Source organism: Chelonia mydas, chromosome 8, assembly GCF_015237465.2.
Source record: "Chelonia mydas isolate rCheMyd1 chromosome 8, rCheMyd1.pri.v2, whole genome shotgun sequence".
Taxonomy (NCBI): domain Eukaryota; kingdom Metazoa; phylum Chordata; order Testudines; family Cheloniidae; genus Chelonia; species Chelonia mydas.
In genome coordinates, this window is record NC_057854.1 from 57366388 (window position 1) to 57390391 (window position 24004).

At 39.6% G+C, this 24004-nt stretch overlaps 2 long non-coding RNA genes across 2 annotated transcripts in view; both read left to right on the forward strand.

Moving 5' to 3' along the window:
• LOC122461494 overlaps positions 1–13006 on the forward strand; it is a 91866-nt gene extending 78860 nt beyond the window's left edge. Inside the window, exon 3 of the long non-coding RNA XR_006283425.1 lies at positions 12886–13006. This is a non-coding gene — a long non-coding RNA (uncharacterized LOC122461494). The remainder of the gene's footprint in view (positions 1–12885) is intronic.
• A 1358-nt stretch (positions 13007–14364) lies between these two features.
• LOC122461557 lies at positions 14365–23738 on the forward strand. Its single transcript, XR_006283505.1, has 3 exons — positions 14365–14408; positions 22207–22288; positions 23265–23738. It is a non-coding gene; the product is annotated as an uncharacterized LOC122461557 (long non-coding RNA).
• The last annotated feature ends 266 nt before the right edge of the window (positions 23739–24004 follow it).

Consider the following 24004-nt stretch of genomic DNA (forward strand, 5'->3'; position numbering starts at 1 on the left):
TATATGGAGTTGAACAGCAAGGTAAACAGTTTAATGCAAATTCACTAGCATAGCATTTTAGCGCAGACTTGCATGGAGTGGTCACAAATGTATTTGGCCTGACCATAATCCTTCCTAGATATTTGTCCATAACATAGAAGCATAGCCACAAGTCTGTGCCTGCGTGAAGCCTGGTGCATGGTTCAAAGCAGTTTGAGATGGAGGTGTTTTAGCAGAAGTATTTAAGTTTGTAGGTGGTGGCTAGATACTGATAGGGGGCAGATTGTGATCTCAGCTCTGACTAATCCTGACGGATATACACAATATAAATAAGGTCAGAATCTGGCCCATAACATTTAAAAATATTTTAAAGGTAAATTTTGACGGTGGGAGATAGAATGCAAGATAAGGAAGACCAGAGAATCAGAAATGTTATTACTTCAGATTTACACCAGCCTTAGATGGTAAATGCATTTTTTTCTATATTACTGGCTGTTAAACCTTATCATTAGAGCTATGTGAGAACTAGAAATTCCATTTCATGAGGAAATTCTGTGATGTTTAAATTTATTTAGCTCCAAATTGGAACAAAGCCAATTTATTTAAAATTTCCCTTGGAACAAAATTTCCAAAAAACTTCATTTCAGTTGAAACATTTTATTTTGATGATGTAATTTTTAATATAAAATAAACTTTAAAACAATTGCTCTGAACTATAAAAATTGAACTGCTCCATTCTGAAAATGCCAAAATTGAAACACTTTTTTCCATTTTTTCCAAAACTCAATGCATTGGGAATTGACCTGTTCCTGCAGGAAGTTTGTTTTGAAAAAATGGCATTTTCCAATTGAAAAAATATCCCATGTCAGTCATACTATTGACTTCATTGGAATTACTCATGTGTGTAAAGGTCAGAATTTTCATAAATCTTTGCAGGATCAGGACCTGTTGTTTGTAATATGCATTAATATTCTTAATGAAGTTTGGTGACTGAGTGGTTTAAAGCACTGGACTACAGTCCTAGAGGTCATGGGTTTGAATGTCACTCAATCTCATTCTGAAAAGCCACCTGCAGTTTACCAAAATGCAAAATGGGTACCTATCCATTAGGTTAGGTTAGATCAGTTAAAGGTAGTTGGATCTGATGCTGGCCACATCACTCCCTTGTGTACTGTTGGCTATGAAACTGACATGCTCTAACAATAAGAAAAGGAGTACTTGTGGCACCTTAGAGACTAACCAATTTATCTGAGCATATTTGAGCATAAGTTGCATCCGATGAAGTGAGCTGTAGCTCACGAAAGCTTATGCTCAAATAAATTTGTTAGTCTCTAAGGTGCCACAAGTTCTCCTTTTCTTTTTGAGGATACAGACTAACACAGCTGTTACTCTGAAACATGCTCTAACAATGTCAGTCTGAGCCCTTGGCTTGGGGGAACTTAACTTTGAGTAACTACTCTCTCCTTCAGATGAAATATTTATCTTCCAAAATGTCATGCATAACCTTTACAAGTAATTGAGAAGGTGGATGGACATTTCAAAAGCACATAGAATTGACAAAATTCTTCCATTAAAATCTCGTAGATTTCCTGCTGTCCTCACTGGGAGCATTGTTATGCCAAGGTTGAAATGCTTCGGAAAATCCTTCCCTATACTTTTTAAAAATATCTGTAAGTTATTCATTACCCCAACCTTTCTCTGGCTTACATTTCTTGAATTTCCCTTCATACAAATTTTGAAATCCATTACCATTGTCTGATAAAGGCATATGCCAATTTCCCTGCTATATACATGGGAGACTTTACGGATTTAAGTTTAAGAATCTTTGAGGACCAGGGTACTAAATGAATTATTTATGTTCTGTGGGTCAGGATTGTATGTCCCCTCTAGGGTGAGGGGGAAGAGGTCCCAGGTGCGAGAGTTGGGGGTTGAAAGGACTATATTGAAGAATGTGCCAGATAAGAATGGATTTCTGGAACAGAAAGTGTTAAGAAAGTGGTTTTCCTGGGGAATATCTAGGGAGGGTGAATGCAAATTCCCCACCTCTGGTTATGCAAAAATCTAGCCCTTTGAAGCTGTGCCCTGAGAGGGTGAACCTTGTCTGCTGGTCACTTGTTACATGAGGCCAAGATCAAAGTCCCAAGCTGTATAAAAGACTAAGTGTTCATGGTGGTTCTGATTCTGAGACTGTTATGAACTGGTAACCATAGGAAAAACCCAGTTGTGGGTTTTGAAGGACTGACACCTACCACAGTCTGACGCTGGAGTTGAGGGTGGGTACCTCTGATAAGCTTTGTAACATGCATGAAGGATCTTTTTTTAGTGTTTTCTTTAATTCTTTCACCTTAAGAATAAATATGCTTTCTTATAAAGAGCTGTGCGGTAACCTATAACTGCAGGCAATTATGCCTTCCATAACCTCTGGAGAAAAAGCAAAGCACAGATGTTGGCCTTGTAGGTGGTCTGGTTTGCTGGAGATATCACAGTAATCAACAGGGTATGGTACAGCCTGGAAAAACCCTAGTCAGGAGGGAGAGAGAGACAGGTCTCTTCCCAAAAGAGGTGATGACTGAAAAGCTGGGTGCCTGAAGTGGGTGCTATTGAGCGACAACAAAGAGGGAATAAAGGTGCAGTTGCCCTGAATTGTGATATGGTCATTCAAACTAGCAGGATACCTCAAGGTGATTTGCTTTCCTTTCTTTCCACAGTTCTAGTAGGAGAAGAAAATATTCCTGTCACTGATCTTGGCCCTTTATGATATTTAATTTAAAACAAAAACCAACCAACAAAAAACTTCTAGAGCATAAATTACCAGACAACAGCAAATAATAGTAGGAATTTACCATACCATACAATTTGTACTAATAACTGTTCTTGCTGTATTTTTCCTGTACCAAAATGTGCCTTTCTCAACGTTTTCTTTTCTAAATGCTCTTCTACAAGAATGTTTTAATAGAAGAATGGAAAGCAAGAGGAAACACATGAAGATATAGACCCACTACTCAAAGATACATCCAGCATCACTACTAATTATTTCTTGACATTCTGTTTTGAAAACCAAAAATACTACAGTTTTGTAATGGTTTGCCAGTTTAAATAAATCAAAGCATAAATTTAGATTCTGCAGAAAATAATGAAAACATATTTGAGTTTTCAATTTTTGCTGGCCATTAACTGAAAACCCATTACAATGAATGAATTTCTTGTACAATCACATCAGGATTAGGAAAATTGCTTAAACAAGATTTTTATAAAATCCAGAATGTTCCAGCATTTATTATAATTCATGTACAGTCACCAGTAACTTAAATTGATGTTTTTCTCAGCTCAAGCTTGGCTGCAAAAGTAAATGTTTCTGTTTTCTCTCTTTAGTAACATGCTATTGATTTTTAAAAGCAAGGAGACATTACCAGTCATTAACATTATTTCTTTTTAGAAATACACACATTAAAGCAACTCAGAAGTGGTATCATTTATCTTAAGAGTTGGATAACTGTGATAAATAACTATTCTTTGTGGCATTTGGGGTGGGGAGTTAGTGGAGAGGAAGGAACAGAGAGCATTGCCTGATGTATTAATTATATTGATTATCTACAAACTCCCAATTAACACTGTGAGGTTGGGCATCCTGACGTGCATGGTTGCAACACTCACATTTAGGAAAAATCTTTGTATTTGTAATAGTTTTATTAACACAGTTAGCAAAGTCATTGTCAAGGCTGATTCCCCACTCTGGCATTTCGAGGGCAGAAAGTGGGGGCCTGCGAGGACTCTTAAAAATTAATACTTGCCACTCCAGGTTTGTATTAAATTCCTAAGGTTACAGCTTCTCTCTGACCTTGGATGGGTAGAGGCTGCCACTACCCAAGTGCAGAAACCCTTTAAGAACCCAGGAAGGCGCACTTGTCTTCCTAGACATTTCCTGATCTAGTTACATATCTGGGGTTTTAAATGAGTAGTTTCTAGGCATGATACTGATGATTTTTTTCATTCCTGGCCCAAGCTCTTACAGCATAGCTTTGTCCTGTCCGCCATTCCCCAGAGAACAACCATAGACAGACAAAATTCAAAATTTCAATTTTTAAAAAGTTCTAGCTTTCCCATTGGCTCTTTTGGCCAGGTGCCCACTCACTTCGTTTTACCTATACATAGCAGTCAGATGTTTTTAACCCTTTACAGGTAGAGCAATTAGAGAACAGCTGCTAAGAGGTATTTTATAGCTGCTGGCTGGCTGGGTGTCCATAAAAGGGAGCTCTCCCCCTCCCTGCTTCATTTATCAGTCCTAAACACTCCAACCCAGCAAGGTAGACAGAGATAATACAGAGCATGTGTCTGAGCATCCCTATACTGACACCATCCCTTTCAGAACAACCTGAAGTGTTAATCACTTTATCTTGCTCTTCATCACCATCTTCCTTGTCACCATCACTGGTGGTTATCATCCTGACCTCGCCCAAGGCATGCAGGCCAGGATACAACTTTTATAATGGTTATGCTGATGCCACTATGCCTAATTCATATTCAGTAGGGGTTGGTATTTATTTCCTCACCCTGCTAACATTGGGGTGCCCTTTTCATATAGGTTAATAGGCATTTTACATTAAGCTTATTAGCATATATGTCAATTTGTTACCATGGCATTCTTGTGCTCAGACATCTGCTGATGTTCCTAACTTAAAATATCCCACGCTGGTATAAACTAGCATCTTGTGGTAACCTGTGAGCAGTTAGTTAGCACAGTGTTCCATCTTGTGATATCTTATGATCTTGGGCACGGATTGGCAAGCATCCCTTGCCCCGCGCTGCTTCCTGCATCCCCTTTTGGCCCAGAGCGGTAAACTGCGGCCAGTGGGAGCTGCGATCAGCCGACCCTGTGGACGCGACAGGTAAACAAATGGGCCTGGCCCACCAGGGGGCTTACTTTGTCAGGCAGTGTGCCAAAGGTTGCCGATCCCTGACCTAGGGTTGTTCCTGGCTAGCTGCTTATGCTAAGGCTTTTAGGCCTTGTGCCTTGTTTAGCTAAGCTATTATCTTACAGGCATTGTAGGCTAATTTACATTACTGCTTTAACTTATGCCCCTGCCTTATTTAGCAAATACCTATATCTAGGTATAGGTATAGCCTGCAGGAGGAAGATACTGTAGAGGTGTGTAGCAGCTCCAAATATCAAATTGGATCTCAGTCATGAAAGTTTAGGAAAGCTTAGATCCAAGCCTTGGTTTTGAAGCCCATTTTTAAAGATGTCTAAAGTCATGAGCAGCCTTATACTCACTGGATATGCTAGCTGGTCTCTTCAGCTGCGCTGAATGAGTATTAATTTATATAACGCTGGATGTATGTTAGGCACTTGCAGATGAGTAAGAGTGCTTGTTAGCAGTACAATTCCCTATTTTAGCATTTCAGGGCAATCTCTCTCCACAGCTTTAGCTCATGTAGGAAGGAGAGAAGCTGGATAAAATAAATTAGAAACAAGCTTACACCAGTGCTCTCAATAGTACTGGATCAGAAGCCTTAGGATAGGGAAATCAGATGTGTAAATTACAATCTCAGTAATACGAGTGTGTGTGAGGAGGAAATGATCAGGGGGCTGGGGCATGACTTATAAGGAGAGACTGAAGGAACTGGGCTTCTTTAGTCTTCAGAAGAGAAGAGTGAGGTGGGATTTGATAGCAGCCTTCAAACTACCTTAAGGGGGGTTCTAAAGAGGATGGAGCTTGGCTGGTCTCAGTAGTGGCAGATGACAGAACAAGGAGCAATGGTCTCAAGTTACAGTGCGGGAGGTCTAGGTTGGCTATTAGGAAACACTATTTCAGTAGGAGGGTGGTGAAGCACTAGAATGGGTTACCTAGGGAGGTGGTGGAATCTCCATCCTTAGAGGTTTTTAAGGCCCAGTTTGACAAAGCACAGGCTGGGATGATTTAGTTGGAGTTGGTCCTGCTTTGAGCAGGGGGTTGGACTAGATGACCTCCTGAGGTCTCTTCCAACCCTAATCTTCTATGATTCTCTGATATACTCTCTGGCAAGTTCAGCAGATAACTTTTATGAATTGTATCTTGTAATGGTTTCAGCAAATAAGCAGAGAAACATGTAACTTAGATCTGACCTGGAATATTTAAACACACATGATGATTCGGGGAATGGGAAACCCATCTGCTAGGTAGCACTCATGTGTGTATATGTAGGGACATAGGCTGGGGGCTAAAGCAACTGACTTGCTGTGTGATGATGAATAGCTGACATAACCTCTCCATGTGTCAGTTTGCCCATACATAATATGTTGTCAGACTTAGTTCCTTATTTCTTCTAATCTGCTTTGAAATGGTCAGATAGAAAATTATTGAGATGTCAAATACTTAATTCTAGAGAAAATCATGATGATATTCTGGAGTAATATCCTGTTGTGTTAATGATGTATTCAATTTGTAACTACTTTACAGGCTGTCAACAGACACAATAAACAGAGGTATCAGTGAAAGGAGAAACAAGTCTGTCAGACACATTTAGACCCTATGTAAACACCAGGCCACAATCCTAACATGGGCACAGCTTCAGTGTCACAGCCTGGCATTTGTGCTAGTGGCAGACCACAGCAATCTGACTATCCTGGCCTATTTTGCAAACTTTGGCTCTGATTCATGAAGTCAATGCAACTTCTAAATGCATAAGGTACTTTTTACTTAGATTCCCCTCACACCTGAATCTCTTAGACCTGCTGTATGGATGTGTAATGGGAATCAAAAGTATTGTACCAAGTATCAGTGGGGTAGCCATGTTAGTCTGTATCCACAAAAACAATGAGGAGTCCGGTGGCACCTTAAGGACTAATGGATTTATTTGGGCATAAGCTTTTGTGGGTAAAAAACCCACTTCTTCAGATCCATACATCTGAAGAAGTGGGTTTTTTACTCATGAAAGCTTATATCAAGATAAATCTGTGAAAATTATTGTAATTACCATACTGAGGAGCTAAAGAAAATGCAAGTGAAAGTAGCCACCACTCTATTTTATCTTATACCTTCTGGTTCTTGGAATACAAGTTACATAATAGTCAAAGACTCAAAAAGTCATAGCAATTTTTTTAAGTACATCAGAAACAGGAAGCCTGCTAAACAACCAGTGGGGCCACTGGACGATCGAGGTGCTAACGGAGTACTCAAGGATGATAAGGCCATTGCGGAGAAATAAAATTAATTCTTTGCATTGGTCTTCATGGCTGAGGATGTGAGGGAGATTCCCAAACCTGAGCCATTCTTTTTAGGTGACAGATCTGAGGAACTGTCCCAGATTGAGGTAGCATTAGAGGAGGTTTTGGAACAAATTGATAAATGAAACAGCTATAAGTCACCAGGACCAGATGGTATTCGCCCAAGAGTTCTGAAGGAACTCAACTGTGAAATTGCAGAACTACTAACTCTAGTTTGTAACCTATCATTTAAATCTGCTTCTGTACCAGATAGCTAATGTGACACCAATTTTTAAAAAGGGCTCCAGAGGTGATCCCGGCAATTACAGGCCTGTAAGTCTGACTTCAGTACCGGGCAAACTGATTGAAACGATAGTAAAGAACAATGTTGTCAGCATATAGATGAACATAATTGGTTGAGGAAGAATCAACATGGGAAAGGGAAATCATGCCTCAACAATCTACTAGAATTCTTTGAGGGGGTCAACAAGCATGTGGACCAAGGGGATCCAGTGGATATAGTGTACTTATATTTTCAGAAAGCCTTTGACTAGGTCCCTCACCAAAGGCTCTTACACAAAGTAAGCTGCCATGGGATAAGAGGGAAGGTTTTCTCGTGGATTGCTAACTGGTTAAAAGATAGGAAACAATGGGTAGGTATAAATGGTCAGTTTTCAGAATGGAGAGAGGTAAATAGTGGTGTCCCCTAGGGGTCTGTTCTGAGACCAGTCCTATTCAACATATTCATAAATGATCTGTAAAAAGGGGTAAATAGTGATGTGGCAGAATTTGTAGATGATACAAAATTACTAAAGATAGTTAAGACCCAGGCAGACTGCAAAGAGCTACAAAAGGATCTCTCAAAACTGAGTGACTGTGCAACAAAATGGAAGATGAAATTTAATGTTGATAAATGCAAAGTAATGCACTGGAAAACATACATTGGACAGCATAATCCCTACTATACATATAAAATGATGGGGTCTAAATTAGCTGTTACCACTCAAGAAAGAGATCTTGGAGTCATTGTGGATAGTTCTCTGAAAACATCCACTCAATGTGCAGTGGCAGTCAAAAAAGTGAACAGAATGCTGAGAATAATTAAGAAAGGGATAGATAATAGGACAGAAAATATCATGTTGCCTCTATATAAATCCATGGTATGCCCACATCTTGAATACTGTATGCAAATGTGGTCGCCCCATCTCAAAAAAGATATATTGGAATTGGAAAAGGTTCAGAAAAGGGCGACAAAAATAATTAGGGGTATGGATCGGCTTTCATGTGAGGAGAGATTAATAAGACTGGGACTTTTCAGCCTGGAAAAGAGAAGACTAAGGGGAGATACGATTGATAGATAAAAGTTGATAAGTTAGTATTAGTGTTGTTTACTACCTCTCATAACACAAGAACTAGCGGTCACCAAATTAAATTAATAGGCAGCAGGTTTAAAACAAATAAAAGGAGGAATTTCTTCACACAGTGCAGTCAACCTGTGGAACTCCTTGCCAGAGGATGTTGTGAAGGTCAAGACCATAACAGTGTTCAAAAAGGAACTAGATAAATTCATGGAGGATAGGTCCATCAATGGCTATTAGCTGAGAATGAATGACAGGGGATGGATCACTTGATGATTACCTGTTCTGTTCATTCCATCTGGGGCACCTGGCATTGGCCCCTGTCAGAAGACAGGATACTGGGCTAGATGGGCCTTTGGTCTGACCCAGTAGGGCCGTTCTTATCTATTTAGAGTCCTTTACATATTAGTAACTTAGATTAAAGCATCTAATATATACAGCCATGCATATCTCCTTCGAATTTGGTCTATAGAGTGCAGCAAAATGCACACAAGTTTTAGACTTCAATGAAAAGAGCAATGTAAGGTTTTTTAACTGGTTGGTTTGATTAAACAGTCTTCTAAAAACATGTATTACCATTTCATGCTAATGTGACTAGCCACTGTGCAAACAAACTATGGTTTCAGTGAAAAAGAGGGCTTGCGGGGGGAAAAAAATCAATGTATTATTTAGCTAGGGCATATTAAAAGGTACATATTTGAATAAAGCTCCAAATATCTTTGTCCCAAAATAAATATTCTTGCCATAGGTGCTGGAACTAAGGGTGCTGCTGCACCTACTGGCTTGAAGTGGTTTCCATCGTATATAGGGTTTACACTTTAGTTCAATGGTTCTCAGCACCCTCACTGTAAAAATTGTTCCACCACCTCTGATTCTTGCCACACAGGAGTCTGTAAATGCTCTTAGTGGCATAAGGGTTAATGATGATGCAGTGAATTCCCTTCACATCCATCCTGAATCTGACTCTGGATACACTGTGAAATATTTGGCTTGTCAACCATACCATGAATACTACTCATGAGATGCTGCTCATAATAGAAAATAAGAACATGCTAATCCTTCCTCTGGTTGAAGCCTAACATACACAACATAGTTTGAGGGCTCTATTCATTACAAATGTATTGTAGCCTATAAATTATCCAGTTTTTCTCTTGTGCAGACACGGTAACACATTACAGCTGGGGAGATTTATTTTTTTTTCTGCCATCTCACCTCTCCCTTGGCAAAACATAAAATAAAGCAGGTATCACTATATCAATTTTATTTATTCTTTTATTATTTGTTTTCTTTTAGGCTGTACCACCTTTTCCATAGGTGGTACAGTCAACAATACATGGGTTAAGAGTAGCTTTAAATTCCTGAAGTCTGAAAAATCACAAAGATCAGTACTTGGCCATTTAACAGTTTATTTTAGAAACCTATTATATTAATTATGATAGATGAAACTAGGGCCTGTTCAAACAAAATTCATGCATCTAAATGCAAAATTATATTTCTAAGAACAAGGAATGCAGGCCCTACCTAGAATAAGGGACTTTATGATGGAAAGCTATGACTCAGAAAGGATTTAGGGGACCAAAATAGACAAGCAACTTAACAGGAGCTTCCAGGTGTGATGCTATTGCAAAAAGCCATATTTTGATTCTTAAATATATAGATAAGGGAGTAGGGAGGTGATTTTCCCTCTGTATATAACATTGGTGAGTCTGATGATAGAATACTGCATATAGTTCTGGGGACCACATTTTAAAAGGAAGTTAAAAATGGAGAGGCTGCAGCAAAGAACCATAAAAATGATTCAAGGGCTGGAGAAAATGCTCTACAGTGACAGACGTAAAGCATTCAGTCTGTTTATCTTATCAAAAAGATTACTGAGAGGTGACTTGATTACAGCACATAAGTGCCTTTATAAGGAGAAATACCAGGTACTAAAGGACTCTTAATCTATTAGAGAAAGGCATAACAGGAATCTATGGATGAAAGCTGAAGCCAGACATGTTTAAATTAGTCACACTTTTTAAAGTAAGGGTGATTTAATTACTGGACCTACTAAGAGAAGTGGTAGATTCTCCATCTCTTGATATCTTCTAATCAAGACAGGATTGTTTTCTGGAATATAGGCTTTGGCCAAACACAAGTTATTGGGCTCAGTGCAGGGTAACTGGGTGAAATTTAATGGTGTAGTGTATACATGAAGTCTAATGGTCTTTTCTGGCTTTAAAATCTGTGAATCTATAAGTCATTCTGCTTTAAGAAAAATGTTAGTAATTTAAATTATTCTTGCAGAAGAATAAGGATTGCATGTAGACCTCTTTCAACTTGTTTCTATTAATGCTGTCAAAGTCCTTGGCATGGTTTGAAATGGGAAAGCATCCCCATCCTGAGGAATCTAAGAATATATATTTTGATTATATGACAGGAGCAAGTAATGTCATCTGCCTCTGAAATACTGCTGGATAAATAATTTCACCATACCTCTTGGAAATATGCCTTATACTTTTGTCTGTAAAACCAAAGGTAGCTTTAAAAAAAAATCAAACAATGATTCTTTCAATTTCTGATCTGGAAGAAAAAAAGTGGATATTGTGATGCATGTTGAAAAACTAAAATGGGCTTAAAGGCCTTACTGATCCCACTGTCTATGTATGATCAACAACTTTGGGAGTGTGGAATTTTTTTATTGAGGCTGAACTTGGTCTACAAATTGCATTCAGAGGACAATTTAGATAGAAATTATTTTGGTAGACTGTAAAATTTTTGTCCAAAATGAGGGGGTGCGGGAAGCAATCCTCGTGCTCCTCTTGTATAGAATGTGCTGAAGGCTCTGATAATAGTATTGTAACTTTGAGTATTCCCCATTATCATCTTTCTTGTAAGACAGGACCCAAAAGTATATAGTAATACAGTTTATTTTAAAGTAAACTACAATGAATCCTCAGAGAATTAATAAAATAGCCCACCTGTGAAGGCTGGATTTTTTTTCCCAGATGTGAATATAGACCTTCATAATTCTCTGAAGCGAGGCTCATGAGTTATGGATCTTTTGCACACATGAAAGTAATAATATAAACATCCTTCATGGATGAAATGTTCTGCATTCATATCCTGTTTGCCACTCATGCTCACCGTAACTCAAGACTGTTGTATCTAATAAGGGAATGCTCAAGATAATCATAAATATCACCTATCTATAGCATGCAGAAATATATACCACCACTGTGTGTGTGTGTGTGTGTAATATAGTCAGTGTGCTCTTGGACAATATACAGTACTTGCTTAATGAGAAATTCCTTAATAGGCTAGTAAGGATATACTGTATCGACTACGGTGCCTGGGGGAGATAGTGTAGTCCAGTGTACAGGACACTTGATTAATACTCAGCGGAGGAAGATACCATTCCTGGCTCTGCCCCTAACCTGCTGTGTAGTGTTTCACATGTCTGTGACTCAGTTCAACCTCCCACCCTTTCCCTGGCTCGACTACTAAGAAAGTAATCTCTTTTGGGGCAGAGACCATCTCTCCCCATGTTTTGTACAACACCTATCACATCACTATTCTTGGTTTGGGCATCTAGGTGCTACTGTATATAAATAACAATGGATTCATTCCTCAGCTGTGAAGGGCAAAATCCGTATGTCCCTCAACAACCTATGCATAATCTTGGATAATAATAGACTCTACCAAAGTGTAATGTTTTTCCGGAAATTCTGGAGGTGCTTTACAAACATCTACTGTTTAAGCCTTGCAACACCCATGTGAGGAAGATAGGTCTTTCTACACATTTTACTGAAGGGGAAAATGAGGTTCAGAGGGGAGTTAAGTTGCTTATGAACATAAAGTGAGTCAGTAGTAGGACCAAGAATTGTTTCTTTTTTGTTTGCACGAGGATCTATTTCCAGTTTTGGTTCACCTGGGCCTACATCCTCTGTATTTTGTTCTGAATTTCAGATTCAATGAACAACACAATCTCAAAGCCAAACTCTGTAAAAACTCCCAAGTTTCTCATAAGCTCCACTTCACATCATAACATTTCCCACTGGATCCCTAAAGGCACAATCTGTCCTCCTCTCTAGTGCTACTGAGGTGTTTGAAGGCTCTTGCATGCAGTATATGCATAGGTAGCTGCAGTCACCGCTGCCCAGAAACTGGGTCTGACTAGTTAATTTTGGGAGACTCCATTTTAGGGTGCCCAGCTTGAGAAACACTTACGGGGCCTTAGTTCCAGAAAGTGATGAACACCCACAGTCTCAAAAAATCTCCTATTGGGCACACAAAATGGAGGCTCCAAATCTCATTAGTCACTTTTAGAAAATTTGGTCCCTGATGTCTTTGAGAGGCAGACAACTTTGCTCCTCCCATCTACAGCCTCATCAGCTCCCTGCATGTTCCTTCTGCAACAGGACTGGACAGATCCCTCAAGAAAAGCCTACTTCCATTGAAGACATCTCTACTTCAGGAGGAGCAGGCTACTTGTCCCACATTTGGTAGCAACAATATTCCAAAGCTCCAATGAGAACCATTACTGCTGTAATGGTTAATGGTGGACCCCAGAATGAGGTCATTGCCAAAACTATTGGATGTTCTTAATAATCTTTGCTTCTTAAGCAACCAGGTTTTTGTTCATTTCTGCTTGTTCTTCATGCACTTTGAATCTATATTTTTCTATTTCACACAATATTTCTGTAGAAAGTGATTGTGGGCTTTTTATCTTCTCTCCTTCCTGCCTCCCCCAGTCAGTTTCCTGTTTTTGTTAATATTTATTTGTTTTAAATAGGTGTTGTACAATATGAGTGGCGCTGGGGAATTGCAATTTTAGATAGTAAATAATCACTGTCTATCTAAATAGCCTTTCTGAAATGTCTAAAGGGAAATTAACAAAAAGGAAATTGTTTTGGAATAATTAACCAATTTCTACAAAGCTGCATGCAAAAGCTGGATGAGCACAGCAAACCATAGTTTAGCAATATTAAATTATAATTTCTGTTGTCTCCAGTCCCTCATACCATGTCCAAAGTATTTAATAAAATTCGATCTAAAACAGCTTTCTCTCCTCCCTCTAATTTCATTGCCAGAGGTAACATATATTAAGAGGAAAATGTACAGAAAAGGCCAATATTCTTGTCAGTTAATACCAATTAATTATGAGGCATTTTGACCACTCAAATGATGTATTATAAACTAATATTTCCTCACAATGAAGAGGATATATTTTGCTACAAGGACAATTATTCAAAAACAATTATTTAATTATGACACAACACTTTTTTACCCCATATGTTCTGTGATAGACCCAGGCCAGAGGGTACAGCAGAGTAGCCCTTTTGGGATCCAGGAAGTGGGCGGGCAAAGCTCGCCCACCGCTAAAGGATCCCCCCCCAGCCTAAGGGGGAGATCCACAGGACCTGGAGGCCAAAAAATTACGGGGGACAACTAATGAAAAACAGGGACGGGAGTGCGGTCAAAGCAGAGTAGCCCTATTGGGATCCAGGAAGTGGGCGGGCAAAGCTCGCCCACCGCTAAAGGATCCCCCCCCAGCCTAAGGGGGAGATCCACAGGACCTGGAGGCCAAAAAATTACGGGGGACAACTAATGAAAAACAGGGACGGGAGTGCGGTCAAAGCAGAGTAGCAAAAGGCAGATATACTGGCCACTGGATTAACAGTTTTCTGTTCCCTAACTGACCAGAGCAGGGGCTGCTCCAGGCTAATGAGGACACCTGACTCCAAAGTGTTAACCTGCAAAGAGTCAGGTGAGGCCATTAAGCTAATGTGACCACCTGATTCTAATTAAGGCCCCTCTGATAATACAAAAGGGCTCACTCCAGTCAGGCAGAGAGGAGTGGGAGTGTGATAGAAGGGCTGGTTAATGAAGACACTCTCAAGTCATTGGTAAGGAAGAAGCAGGACAGCTGTGGGGAAGTGGCCCAGGGAAATGTAGCAACTCTGGCAGTAAAAGGTTGGCTGCCAACAGCTGCTACCATTAGGGTCCCTGGGCCGGAACCTGGAGTAGAGGGCGGGCCTGGGTTCGCCCTCCCCCCACCACCACCACCACCACTACAGAAACACCTCCTGGGAGGGGAAAACAGGCCCCTGTCAGGACAGGAGGCTAAACTGTTTTGACATGAGGCCATAGGAGCAACAGAGACTGCGGGAATTCTCTCACCAACCTCCATTGCTGGCTTATGATGAAAAGGAGTCAGTAGACTGTATCCGTGGACCTAGAGAGAGAAGGGCTACGTGGAGGGTTGCAGTGAGCCTCTGAAGCTAGCATAAACTGCCTGGAAGCGCAGGACTCACAGGGACAAGGTCGAAGCTCTGCCACAGTTCTTAATGTTCACTCAGGGATTGCAAACCAGCCAAAGGCATTTACTGGTAGTAAATCAGAGACTGTACAGTGATACAGTATGTGGCTCATAGATGTATGATCATGAAGGGTATACATTTCAGCCATCTGTCAAAAAATATTCCCAGTGATGTTGACTGCAGACAAGTGAAATCTTTAATTAGCTCATCTTTAAAAATGTGTCTTTGCTATGAACAGATGAAGTTCTAGTCCTAAAACTGTTTTGACATTTTATGACTGGAAGTGCATTTTCTTGCCAGCACAGTAATTTAGATTTAATTTTAAAAGATTGTGATTATATTTTTTTCCTATTGCTCATTGTTACTTTTGCTGACTTTAATTGCAGTGTTGCCCACATTGGGTAAAGGTCATTTTTTGGAACTTGTAAGACAAGCTATAGCATACTGCTGAAATCATAACCTTAGGAATTTTTAAATTAAATGCTATTGAAGGGTGAAAAATTAGCAGTATGGCAGGAAAGTAACAATCTGTTTTGGGCACAAAATTTCCCAAACCAAAATATTTATACTGGTCCTCTTAAGCATTATAACTAAGCAACAGTAGACTTCTACTGTGTTCTTCAGCTATCCAGTAACTGGACTGAGTACTTTGCAACTAATATAGCGCACAGAGGCTTAATTTAGGAAGGTATTAAACTACAATTTTCAACAGCAAAACCTAATTCTCCAGAGAGATTTCCTGGAAAATCAAGAATCCTCAAAGATTCATTTAAATACTAAATTGATTGCAGTATCAATTCTGAGGACTCTGCATGAGACAGACCCATAACAATTTTAAATAATTTGACAGAAAATCTACATTACATTCTGTTGTTCTTTTGGTAGTCATTGCACTAGAGAAAGATTAAATACCTGTCACTTGAGAATGAAACTTACCTGAATAAATGTGGTGGTAAATGTTACATAAGAACTTATAATTTATCTAGGATAGTCTAGAGTCATGGGAGTCATACTGAATGGATTAAAAAAGTAAAGGGGGAGCAGTAAATTCATTTCCATACCATTTTCTTTATCCTTATTATCTTCTTGAAACAATTACATATAAATTAGATGCTGAAGTAAAACACAACAAATTCCCATCTTTAGAAATGGCAGACGTGACTAGAATATTCTTCATGTTTATACAGACTTTATTTCCCATATACTCACAAACTAGGGTAGGCATAGGCTACATAAGATAGGACACTGTTTTTTAAAAGATGACTTGTGATTTTTTTTGTCCTGCCCCTTTCACCCTCCCCAATCCAAATAAAAACCACATCAGCACACTGTCCCCTGCTGAGTGAAGATGAGGCTTTGCAGTCGAGTGGTGCTATGGCAACTATTGCCTGCTAGGAGCTGAAGCAAAAGTCTATACTCTAATCTTTCCAAGCCTTAGTAATAGTAGCAGTTGCATTTGCAGCTTAATGGGAAGTTAGAAATGAATGATTATAACAAGGTCTGCTTAATCAGGTCAACTTTCTTGAGTAGTAGTTGAGGAAGACAAATGAAAAGGACCGTTTGCCTCTTTTGACACTGATCTAAGGGGTGTGTGTGTAATATTCTGAAACTGTGTAATCTTACAGGAGGAATGGTCAGAGCTCCCTTTTTATTCATTTGCTAGATACCAAGTTCAGTGATCTGCTATCATTCTATTATGACTGACAAAGGTCCATTTGAGGAAAAAACATCCTATCGCCATAGAAAATGTTTATTTTCAAAAGCCAATTCAAGCAGCTATGAATCACATTCTTCTTTGGGAGTCATTATCTTTGTAGTTCAACCTGAACTACCACCTCCTTTTCTGAGGGTGGAAAAAAATAAGTTCTCTCACTTACGGCATTTTCCTACAATGAGATTATTTCACTGTAATTCTGCTTCATTTCACAGGGGAGTGGAAAGGTGACTTGCTGGCAAGTGTATCAAGAGTTTTCATTAGAAAATGTGATTGTAATGGAGCTTAAACCCTATGGCTACTTAAGTTTTTGGGGGACCTCAGAAAAATTGGGTGTCAGTCTTATATAATCCTATCATTTACCAGCAGTTTGGGAGGATATGGATCATGCCAGCAGAAGGGTTTAGCAGCTGGCAGAGAGTTTAGGTTGCATGTCTGTAGTGTGTGTCTATAAGACACTTGTCACCAAGTGGGTTGGCAAGCTGGGGAGGCGGGAGCATGGAACCGGGGAAAAGACATTCATCAACAGTTAGGATTAACATCAGATCGCTTGTTACTGGAGATAGGGCTTAGCCTTGTGAAATAACAGTGAGCAAAATGGGCTTTTGGTTTGCTTGCCAAAGAGATAATGGGAGAATCTATTAGAATCATACAATATCAGGGTTGAAAGGGACCTCAGGAGGTCATCTAGTCCAACCCCCTGCTCAAAGCAGGACCAATCCCCAACTAACCTGACCTTAAAAACTTCTAAGGAAGGAGATTCCACCACCTCCCTAGGTAACACATTCCAGTGCTTCACCACCCTCCTAGTGAAAAAGTTTTTCCTAATATCCAACCTAAACCTCCCCCACTGCAACTTGAGACCATTACTCCTTGTTCTATCATCTGCTACCACTGAGAACAGTCTAGATCCATCCTCTTTGGAACCCCCTTTCAGGTAGTTGAAAGCAGCTATCAAATCCCCCCTCATTCTTCTCTTCTGTAGACTAAACAATCCCAGTTCCCTCAGCCTCTCCTCGTAAGTCATGTGTTCCAGTCCTCTAATCATTTTTGTTGCCCTCCACTGGACGCTTTCCAATTTTTCCACGTCTTTCTTGTTGTGTGGGGCCCAAAACTGGACAAGTACTCCAGATGAGGCCTCACCAATGTTAAATAGAGGGGAACTATCACGTCCCTCAATCTGCTGGCAATGCCCCTACTTATACATCCCAAAATGCCATTTGCCTTCTTGGCAACAAGGGCACTCTGTTGACTCATATCCAGCTTCTCATCCACTGTAACCTCTACGTCCTTTTCTGCAGAACTGCTGCCTAGCCATTCGGTCCCTAGTCTGTAGCGGTGCATGGGATTCTTCCGTCCTAAGTGCAGGACTCTGCACTTGTCCTCGTTGAACCTCATCAAATTTCTTTTGGCCCAATCCTCTAATTTGTCTAGGTCCCTCTGTATCCTATCATTACCCTCCAGCATAACACAAGGAAGAAAGGAGAGCAGCAGAATACAGACCCTGGACTTCAGAAAAGCAGACTTTGACTCCCTCAGGGAACTGATGGGCAAGATCCCCTAGGAGAATAACATGAGGGGGAAAGGAGTCCAGGAGAGCTGGCTGTATTTTAAAGAATCCTTATTGAGGTTACAGGGACAAACCATCCCGATGTGTAGAAAGAATAGTAAATATGGCAGGCGACCAGCTTGGCTTAACAGTGAAATCCTTGCTGATCTTAAATATAAAAAAGAAGCTTACAAGAAGTGGAAGATGGGACAAATGACCAGGGAGGAGTATTGTCATTTGTCCCATCTTCCACTTCTTGTAAGCTTCTTTTTTGTATTTAAGATCAGCAAGGATTTCACTGTTAAGCCAAGCTGGTCGCCTGCCATATTTACTATTCTTTCTACATAGCCAGACAATCCTGCTGTCATGGTGCCAATGCCTATTCTCCCTTCACCCCACCCCCCGCTGTTCCTCAGATGTTCTTGTCAACTGCTGGAAATGGCCCACCTCGATTATCGCTACAATAGTTTTTTTCTTTCCCACCCCGCCCTCCCGCTCTCCTGCTAGTAATAGCTCACCTTAAGTGATCATTCTCCTTACAGTGTGTATGGTAACACCCATTGTTTCATGTTCTCTGTGTATATAAATCTCCCCACTGTATTTTCCACTGAATGCATCCGATGAAGTGAGCTGTAGCTCACGAAAGCTTATGCTCAAATAAATTTGTTAGTCTCTAAGGTGCCCCATTACTCCTTTTCTTTTTACCTGTGTTCAGCGTACGCTCATTTGTGAGGTGTCTTCCCTCAGATCTCATCCTATCTTCTTTACACTGTTCTCAAGGAATGGTAGCTCCTGTGCATGGCTACGTCTTTATTTTTTTATGATGGTGGTGATATGCTTTTTTAGAACAATATGAAACATGTTGTTACAGTTAAAGAGCTCAGTGAAACATGACTGTACTGAGTTTACCAGGGTCAGCTGTGTAGAGTCTGTATCCTTGGCAGTAAAATAGCAAATTTTAAAGCTGAAAAGCAAGAAGTGAATTTATGGAAAACCTTTTAAAACTGATGTTTTTAAAGTTTTCTGGGAAGTCTGCACTTAGGAACAGTAAATGTATCTACTTCAATTGGAGTTATTTCATTAGAATTGGCATAAGAGAGTGTACATATTTTTTTTAACTCTAAAATTGTTTTAGGAAATTGGTTTTCAGTTGCCCCAATGCAGTAGCCATAAAGGGTAGTCTACAAACATCCTTTATATATTTAACTTATACTGGGATCCAACAAGACACAGGGCCCCTGAGAGAGAGCCTGTCAATGGGATATCATAACAAAGCAAAGTGACTTCCGATGAAGTGAGCTGTAGCTCACGAAAGCTCATGCTCAAATAAATTGGTTAGTCTCTAAGGTGCCACAAGTACTCCTTTTCTTTTTTCCTCTTTTCTGTATCCCATTGGGGGCCAGCAGAGCTCCAAAGTGAGCAGTGCTGAAGGGAGAGGGGGTGTTCAGCATTTTCCTCTGGACACTTTATTTCCCCATCTCCCCTTAGTAGCATGTAGTGCTGGGTCTCCTACAGACTCCCTGGTGAAATAAAAGCTGCCTCCGAGGAAGAAAATCCTGAGGGAGAGTATGTAAGGTGCCCCTGATTGAGTGTTTTACCTTGGGCCCAGTCGCAACTTTGGTTGTCAGATGACAGGTTGGGGCAGGAAGGTCTATAATTCATACCTTCTAGCACCAAGTTCAGTGAATCTGGGTCATCACTGTTATTCAGTGGTAACTTTTAATATTTACTCATAATCCGACAACTGGAGAAAGGTATAATGGAGATAAGGTTTCTAGAAAATGAGTGTTTTATTGAGCTGTTAATGAATTGAAATCTTCTTTAGCTATAGGCCCAGTCCAGTCATGGAGAGGCTGCTGGACCATCTCTTGGGTTGTGTGCTAGGGAGTTGTATGCTTGGAGAGGCCACGGGAAGGAGGAACAATGGTCGAGATGGTAACCAGGAACTGTACCACAAACTTCCTTTGTGACCTCTGGCACATCTTAGTCTTTCTGTGGCTCAGTATTTCATGTATAAAATGAAGATAATAGCATTCCTCTACCTCACAGCAGTGTTGCAAGAACAAATGCATTAAATATTGTGAGGTGTTCAGATCCTACAGATACTACAGTGATGTAAATACCATAGTTAGGAACTTTTGTTGACTTCAGTGGGAGTTCTGTGCTTAAAGGGCCTTCAGGATCAAACCCTATGAACCTCCGCCAGAGAGTGTAAAATAGTTTGAGAAAAGTGTTTGAGAGTTCTAAATCCCATCATTGCATATGGTCCTGACTATTTTCTCCTGCCTGGAATGCCAACTGAAGATGATTGTTTCAATGCATTTTACCAAAAATATCATCCCTCCCCTAAGAAGTTACAGCAATTTACCAGAAATCAAGATTATAACACATTTGTATTGGTAGACCAACTTCATTTCTCATGTGACTCCACTGGCTTAGGACTGGTCCAAAAAGCATATTGTAATGAATTGCCAATGGGTATGTACAGCTCTGTTTGGAACTAGAGAGAATCAGAACCACTCAACAGGTTATGGAGATCCTTCTTTAGCTCAAGTGATGTATGATCAGAGTTCTATCCCTCCAAGTCCTGTGAAATTGAGTGGCCACAGTAAGTGTGATATTGACACAAGATGGTCCAGGATTTATTACACTGTGGGGTGGCAGGGATGGGAAGAAACACTTTTCACTAATCAAGAAGTGAGGAGTTAGCAATAGGTTGGTCTTATGAATCGTAACAACCATTCTGAGACTTTAACACCTAGCAACCCTTATCTAAAATTAAATAATACTCAGCATGCCACCTGTGCAATCTTCTTCAGTTCATTTATAATGGGTTCTTATTCTGATTAAATAAACCCACACATCACTTTATTGCACCTTGCATATGTCCAATGGTACAGCTTCATGACTACAGGCTTGAGTATTGCTGCACTATAGGGAAACACAAAATTATTAATCCTTCATATTCTATTCCACTTCCTTCTGTATGCACTGAATACAGCCCTTGCCACTGATCAGCACTGTCTGAACATATCAGAAGGATCACAGAGTGCAAATATGTTTCATTTGGTCATCTTGGTTCAGAGAGTTCACTTTTCATCCTTTGATCACTGCAGCCACCCCTGTAAGCACTAAAACATGAATTGCCCGGGGGGTGGGGTGGGGGGCGGCGGGAGGAGGGAATAAGGTTGATTGCTTTCTGAAGTTGTTCCTCCCTAGCGACTGTGAAACTCTGGAGACGCTCAGCATTAGTAAACAGCTTGCATCACACCTCATGCAATGAATTTATTTCAGCATGGATAAACATGAAAACATTTTGCTGAAAAGAAAACCTCTGAAAATAACTGTCATGCTCAAGGCATTCTTCAGCCCTGGAGAAAAATCACAAAAATATGCATTTTTCGAGGGTCAGTAGAAATTCCTGTTACATCCCCTTGAAATAGTAAACTTTTTACAAAAAGTCATTGACAGTTTCAAAACTTCTAAAAACATATTGCTTAGGTTTCTGTTTGCTGAGGCAGCAGCAATGTTTAATATTGGAATTTAAAGACAGAATTAACAGAGACTGCAGGTTTATTTATATATATGCACATAGAGCATTATAAAGTATGATTGTAAAAAGGAAAAATGTCAATATTGAAAGTAGAAGCAGAGTGTGGTAAAGATAGAATGAACTATTTAAAAAAAAATACATTATTCCCAAACACAGGTATGTTCAGATACATTGAGTTAGGGGTCTTAATATGCTCTGAGACTGATGACTTCCTCACTGAATCCAGCATCCCATCTGGCTTAATTAGGTACTGAGGCCAAAAACTGAATGGAAAAAGGCTGAATTACCCTCACCACTGTGGAAGTGTCTGTACCAGGAGAGTGTTAAGGCATTAGTGTACAGGGTGAGAGAAATTTATAGAACAAGTTTTGTTGCTTGCTTTACATGAATCTTCAAAGAAACCAGGGAACATAAGATGCCACTTTGCAATGCTGCGCTAACTACTCATCATGAGTCACAGCGAGGGGGAGAGAAGCAGTTTCCACAGGTTTGCTATTTCATCCTCTGTGTAAGTGGGTTGGAATATGCAATATTTCTGATTGCATGAGAGTATATCTTATCTTTTTAGGTTTCCAGTACTCATGGTTATCCATAAATATTCTTCAGTAGAGACTTAAAATTCACTGCCTCAGTTCTTAAAGTTCTTGCCAGTAAATACGTTTACTACAGTGCTCATGGAAAGCGAACACAAAAGATGTTAAAGTTACTGTCATCCATCAACCCTTAGCATATGTCTCTGCTGCAATCAGAGGTATGACTGCAGCATCTGTAGAGATACCCAAGCTAGCTTTGATCTATCTAGTTTGAGTTACTACAGCAGTGAAGCCACAACATCATAATACAGCCACTCAAATCCCAGGTGGGCTTGTACAGTTTGGTTGCTTTAAGCCAAAACCTTTTTTCCGTTGTTTTTTTTTTCCCCCCTTATCCAAAAAAAGAATCATTTCGGTCAAACAAAACTATTTGAATTTTGATTCAAAACAATCTTTTTGGAAACCTTTTGATATTTATTAAAATGATTTTTTCATCAGAAACTATATGCTGAATTTGACCTGAATTTCTGAATAGTTTTGGTTCCCTCAAAAAATGCGCCTTTTTTTTTTTTGTGGTGGTGAATAGTACATTGACCAAAACAAGTCATCCAACTCTCTTTGATGGGTTTTGAGGAGAAAAGTTCCACTGGGATGGAACCCAGCAAAGCCTGTATCATTGCACCCATTTCTAAGACAGTTCTTGAGGAATAAATTTAACCCTTGGGTAAATAATCCAAAGAATGACTGAATTTGGACTAGGGCAGAATTAGACATTGTGCATAATGAATGAAGGAAAAAAAAGGAAATGAGTTCAGTTTCAAATTTCTTGGGGGCTTTTTAAAAGAATGGGTAAAATAAATGAGGGGGGAAAACTTGACAGTGTCCTTTTTAAACTAATAGTGAGTGGGATAATTGTGTTCTAGTTTCTCAATTTCATTAACATAACTTATCATGAAGAAGAATTAATTTGCTGTCAGCTTCCTCTTTTTTGCACATTGTCATGAAAAAGTAGATGAGAATTTAAATGTCCAGCCTGTTCTATAAATAACTCCTGCCTCGTACTTCACTGACCTTTTCAATATTCTGTGTTTAGACTGGTTGGCCATCCCATGTCTCCATTAATTACAGCCTCACTAGCCTATGAAGAAGGGGAAGGAATGATCAACCTTGAATTTTAAAGCATTATGAGGAATATGGAAGGTGAAGGGAGAGCTCTACGTTTCCCAAATATAGCTACAGTACTTATTTCTCACAGAAACAGCCTTAGTTGATCATCTTTGTGCTCTACTTTTTTGTACATAGAGGTTTGTGTTGAAATGAAGATCCAGCACTCAAGAATTTGTTAGAAAACATTTTAATTTGTTTTTAACAAATATACAATAATCAAGAAGTGAAAAATTATACAGTATCTTCCATGCAATGCCTTTAATTCTGAAGGTTAATGTTGCTTTTAAAAGATAGCAAACTTCCTTTGTCTATGTAGATATAGAATACAGGATGGTGTTTGTGGCATAAGGATGTCTTATTCCAATAGAATACCTGATGATATGAAATAAATGTTTTATCACTACATAAATACAAATTGCTTAGCCTTCCGCTGAAATGCAGCATCTTTGTGGTAGAATTAGCACACTAACAATATAGAACAGTAAATGAAGATGACCATACACAGTTGAAAATTTAAAAGGAATTTGAGTAATGAAGATATATATATATATTAAAATAGAACTACTTATTTGGATTTGACACCAAAGCAAATAGCTCTGACTCTTGTGATTGGTTCCATGGGATCTTCAATGTTCACATAATACTTGGCCAGACCAGGAAGATAAA